The sequence below is a fragment of the Choloepus didactylus genome, chromosome 6 (assembly GCF_015220235.1).
Source record: "Choloepus didactylus isolate mChoDid1 chromosome 6, mChoDid1.pri, whole genome shotgun sequence".
NCBI classification, from domain to species: Eukaryota; Metazoa; Chordata; class Mammalia; order Pilosa; family Megalonychidae; genus Choloepus; species Choloepus didactylus.
Window position 1 is genome coordinate 111,216,681 of NC_051312.1, and position 6,000 is coordinate 111,222,680.

A 6,000-nucleotide genomic window follows, 5' to 3' on the forward strand; every position below is an offset into this window, starting at 1 on the left:
TGGGCAGTGGCTGTGGAAAACCTTCTCCCTGCTGGTTCGCAGGCAGCCAATGGGGGCGATGGGGGACTTGAGCAGGAGAGGAAGAACCGAGCTGCTGCCATGAGGTAACTTCAGCTGACAAACTAGTTTAAGGAAACATATAAATAACCCCTTCAGGGAATCTCAAATATTGTTGGGGTTGGTGGGGAGGGATCTGTAGAGATTGGCCAGGGTCCTGCTACAGCTAAGGTGGGAGCTAACAAGATTCTATATATTTGAATTGTGAATGTTTCTTTACCTTGGCGAGTTACTGATCCAGTGGAGGAAACATCCATCCAACATTCAACATCAATATATGTGCTGGTTTGAATGTATTGTGTCCCCCAAAACACCATTATCTTTGATGTAATCTTGTGTGGGCAGGCATATCAGTGTTGATTAGATTGTAATTCTTTGAGTGTTTCCATGGAGATACGCCCCACCCAACTGTGGGTGATGACTCTGATTGGATAGTTTCCACGGAGGTGTTGGCCTGCCCATTCAGGGTGGATCTGAATTAGTTCACTGGAGCACTATATAAGCTGAGACAGAAGGAGTGAGCTTGCTACACCAAGAGGGACACTTTGAAGACTGCACAGGAGCTGAGAGAGGAACTGCAGTTTACAGAGACATTTTGGAGATGGCCTTTGAAAGCAGACTTCTGCTCTGGAGAAGCTAAGAGAGGACAAATGCCCCAAGAGCAACGAAGAGTGACATTTTTGAAGAGCTGAAGCCTAAAGAGGAATGTCTTGGAAGAAAGCCATTTTGAAATCAGAACTTGGAGCAGACGCCAGCCATGTGCCTTCCTAGCTAACAGAGGCTTTCCAGACGCCATTGGCCATCCTCTGGTGAAGGTACCTGATTGTTGATGTGTTCCCTTAGATACTTTATGGTCATAAGACTGTAACTGTGTAACCAAATAAACCCCCTTGTATAACAGCCAATCCATTTCTGGTGTTTTGCATTCTGGCAGCATTAGCAAACTAGAACAATATATAACTTGTTTTCCCCTGGTCACATCAGCCATGGGAAAAATCAAAGACTCTATCAGTCCCAAAGTAATAATCAAAGAGGTTTAGTTCCAGTCCCCACAAGTTTTCTTGCTTACATTTCACCTCCCAAAGCTCCCTCAACCACAGTGTCTGGTATTAGACCTTTCTTTCTTGGCTATAAGGACAATTATGAGAGAGGAGTGCCCCAAGACTTGCAGGGCACAGTGCTTCTTATGGCAAGCATCCGTGACCCAGAGCCTTGCAAAGTGTCCATGAATAGCTCTATTTATTTTACCAACCTCCTCCCTGCCCTACAGAACTTAGAAAGGAGCCATGATGACAGAGCCAGGAGACAAATCCTTATAAGAAATATCACCCTGTCCTTAGAATTATCCTTCTGTTCCACAACTAGGCCCTTCTACTAAGTATGTCAGTCTGACTCTTCCCTTAGGCTAAGTTGTCTCACAGTCTCTCTAGTATAAATAGATTTCTGACAGTGCTGTTCCCCCCATCTACCAAATATGCTCAGGCATGTCTTAATCACCAGACACAGCCAGGTCAAGATTGAGGAGACTAGTTAGATCAGACACAAACTCACTAGAATCAAAAGACCTGACTGCTGGTTCCAAACTGCCTGAACCATGTCTCTTTCCCTGAAGTGACCCAAGACCCTCATCTGAAGTATCTTTCTTGACTTCTCAGAGTTCTTAAAATTGTGTTTCCCTGCATCTATCCTTTAATATGGATCATAATAAAAACAAACAAACAAACAAACCAAATAGTGATATAACCAGCATAAGGAATGACCTGAGGTAGGAGCTATGTAAGAACAATTCATCCCAACCTGGAGAATCAGATAAGATTTCATGGAAGAGTTACATTTGGCCTCAGGCATTTAGAAATGGGTAGAATTTCAACAGATGAATAAAGCATTAAAGGCTTTCAAACACTCACATATCTACTCACTCACTCATACCACAAATATTTACTGAGATTCCATTATGTATCTGGCTCTGTTCTAGGCACCAGGGACACGCAGATGAATAAAGACATCATCACTGCTTCAAACAACATGCAGTATCTTCATTTTGGGCTGAAGACACAACATAAGCAAAGACACAAAACCCCAGAAGGTATATGGCATGTTGGGTGAACAATATGGCTGAGACCTGGGGTTCGCTATGTATGGGGTGTTCTAGTTTGCTAATGCTGCAGAGTGCAAAACACCAGAAAAGGATTGGTTTTTATAAAAATGGGGTTTATTTGGCTACACAGTTACAGTCTTAAGTCCATAAAGTGTCCAAGGTAACACATCAGTAATCGGGTACCTTCACTGGAGGATGGCCAATGGCATCCAGAAAACTTCTGTTAGCTGGGAAGGCACGTGGCTGGCGTCTGCTCCAAAGTTCTGGTTTCAAAATGGCCTTCTCCCAGGACGTTCCTCTCTAGCAAGCTTGCTCCTTTTCAAAACATCACTCACAGCTGCACTGAGTTCCTTCTCTTTGAGTCAGCTCATTTATATGGCTCCACTGATCAAGTCCCACCCTGAATGGGTGGGGCCACACTTCCATGGAAATATCCCATCAGTTATCCTCTACAGTTGGGTGGGGCGCATCTTCATGCAAACAACCTAATCCAAACGTTCCAACTTAATCCCCACTATTATGTCTGCCCCACAAGATTGCATCAAAGAATATGGCTTTTTCTGGGGGACATAATACATTCAAACCGGCACATGGGGGCAGGTAGGCAAGTATAGGGTATGGTGAGGCAGGTAAAAAAAAGGCTGGCGACAGAACACAGATTTTACTACTATAGTAAGAACTTAAAACTTTATTTTGTAGGCTATGATAAATCACCAGCAGTTTGAGCTGAGAAAGGATATGATTAATTTATATTGTAGCTGAAAGCATCCCAATGGGTTCTTATTGCCTAAAACATTTCAGTGGCTTCTCATTGCTCATAAGATAAAGACCAAAATCCTTAGCATGGAATTTAAGGCCTTGCAATGTTTAGCTGCTACATATTTCTTCAGCCTTATCTTATACCACTCTCCCCCTTTGCTGCATGTGGATGTCACTGATCTGTTATCACACCATGCCATCACTCACCACAGGGCCTTTGCACAAATTGTTTTCTCTTCCAGGAAACACTTTCTCCTTTGCTTAATTAATTTCTTCTCCTTCAGATGTCATCTCAGTCATTGCTTCTCTGAGAAAGCTTTTCCTGACCACCATACCACTCTCTACCCCCACTAGGGCTGTCCTCTAGTGTATACATATGTATATTTGTGACTCTTGGTTACTTTCTGTCTCCTTCACTAGGATATAAACCCCATGAGGGCAGGGACTCTTTTGTTCATGAGTTTTTCTCCAGTTCCTACTCCAGTGCCTGGCACATTGTTGACATACAATAAACATTTATTAAAAGCAAAGAAAAATGGGAAACCATTTTTTTTCTGTAACAGTGTAGGGTATGATTTTGTGTTGGAGCTGGCTTATAGGCAGGATGATCACAGAAGAAGCTACCACCCCATACATTGGCACCTACTTCATAGCCAGGCACCTATTGTAAATTGATAATAATCTCTCCTTGAGGCAGCTATGGGCTCATCAGAGGAGTAAGTCTTCTTCTGGCAGCTAATTAGGCTGAATTTCGGGGTTGATTAATCCTTCTCTCCAGGAAACAGCTCAGCTCAGACCCTGGGTGTAAAAAGGCCCCATTGTTTTCCATTGGTTAATTAAGGTCAGTGGCTGGTCGCAGACAGGAGAGGTGAAGATATCACACAGAGTGAGGATGTGCCGAGAGTGGAGATGCAGTGAATCGTAGCTGTATGTGAATAAAGGGGTTAACATTCAAATTTCAGAAAGGAGACAGCACAGGAAAAATTGCTTTATCACAACTGCCTCAGAGATTGTGAAGGGTTAGAATAAGTGGGCTGATGAATCAGTGCTTCTCCTTTCCCACTGCTGAAAGCGTGAGAGAAAAGGGGCTCAATCTGCAAGGAGAGAAATCTGAGTAAATTATTGCTCAACAAATTTCCAGAGGGAGCTTACAAGGTCTTTGTCTCTGGATAAAGAATAAGGGAGAAACAGTAACTTTCTTTGCTTTGCTGATGAGCATTCTACTGCCTTAAGGAAGTGTGGGTGGCAATGGGTGTTGTGTGTGCGTGTGTGCATGTGTGTGCGCACTTAGTTCCCCTAACCATCCCTCCCACCATTAGGATTATGTCACCATGCAGGGGTTCTGAAGTTATGGAATGACTGCTCTGCACGACATTTCTTGTTTTAATCTGGTAATGCTTTGTAAACCCCATGAATCACCAAATACGCCATGCTTGAAAGATTTTGACAGGTTTTATGAGTCCACCTAGTGCTGTTTATTTTTGTTCTCTCTTTCATTCTCTATAGGGAGGAGCATTTTCAAGGGTAACCTTTAGAGAACTGGCCAGGAGCTACAGTAGCAAATCTAGCTGAGTCATCCTGAGGCAAGGAATAGCATGTTTTGCTCTTGTCAACTCCTTGGTATGGCTGTAACATGACTGATTGAGGCAGCTATTTCCACAACCAGTAACCAGAGCAGAGAGTCCAGGAACTGGGGGTGAGCAAATGAGATGCTCTTTTTTTTAGTGTCTAAATAAGCTGTGGTGAGATGTTCCAGACCCATGTTTGTTGGGGAACTACCTGGTATAATTTCAGGTTCAACCACAGGCTCTGTCACAAATATTTCCAACATGACCCAGTGCCTGAATTATTCTCTATGGTAATTCCTCCTTTGGACGTGGCATTAAAGGCACTCTAAAGCAAAATTGCTCTACGGAAGTAGTAGCAAATTAGTGTCATTGTTACCATTTAACTAATTAGTGTAGTTTGTTTAGTTATCTCAAACTATGCTGTTCAATATGGTGGCCGCTAGCCACACATGGCTACTGAGCACATGAACTGCAACTAATGACTAAATTATCATTTTCCAGGTAATTTCATGAGATTTTCATTAGTATTAAACCCCCAAACAAAGTGGAGGATCCAGTCAATAATTTTGAGAAATTCTGGCTTAAACACAGTTAAAATAGTTTCCTATTGCACAATTTCAGAGTGCCCTCAGCATGCCAATGCTCCTTACGCCGTTCTCAGAAGAGGATGCTGTAGGCCAATTTAACTAGGTTATTGACCCTAAGAAGACATTTTGTTTGTTTTCACAGAGCATCTTGAGGAATACCATTTGGGAAATGACTCTGCATGAACAAGACTCAGAACATGTCAGGCATAGAACTCAAATCTATGCCTTTAACAAGAGAAGATGTGTCCCGAAGACAGAACCCCGGTCTGTGAACTGCAGGGAACTGAGCCTTAGCTTCCTTTCTATGTATTTATTTGTGCTGTTTTTGTGAACTTAGGCATCCCACAGACTTTACCTTTCTCCTTCTCCCTGTGTCAGCCTTAGGGTCACCATTCCTCCTTTGAAAAACGAGGGAGTTTGACCAGATGATTTTTTCCAAATTTAAAATTCTGTGCTCCATTCAATTCTGATTCTAATCCTTGAAATTTCCTTTTTTTTTTTTTTTTTTTTTTTAACACTTTCAAATCCTAGCTGGGAAATGCCTGAGTAAATCAGAAACTAACCTGAGGTAACATGGATCATAGCATCTTACTTCTGACAGGATCATAACTATAAGGAAGAAAAGAAGATCCTGAAAAGTATATAAGGCCAGATGTGCCTGGTACCAAACCAATCGGGTGAATGCAGAAGCCTGAAGAAAAGGTAAAGCCATTCTCTTAAAGTAAGTGAAGTGGTCCTCAAGGGTTTTAGGTGATAGGACTTTATCTAGACGGTAATCATGAGCCTTTGAAGACAGAGAAATCACATAGTCACTGATAGATCATGAGCCAAGAGTAGCTGGTGAGACATTTTCCTGTATGTAATTGAAAGTGACATGACTGGAATCAGAAACACCAAGCAGAGATTGTAGCAATTATCCAAATGAGATGTT

The 6,000-nt window shown here is 42.3% G+C and overlaps 1 long non-coding RNA gene across 1 annotated transcript in view; it reads left to right on the forward strand.

Moving 5' to 3' along the window:
• Nucleotides 1-4,504, forward strand: part of LOC119538294 — a 28,213-nt gene extending 23,709 nt beyond the window's left edge. The window contains exon 4 of the long non-coding RNA XR_005217538.1: nucleotides 4,421-4,504. This is a non-coding gene — a long non-coding RNA (uncharacterized LOC119538294). The remainder of the gene's footprint in view (nucleotides 1-4,420) is intronic.
• The last annotated feature ends 1,496 nt before the right edge of the window (nucleotides 4,505-6,000 follow it).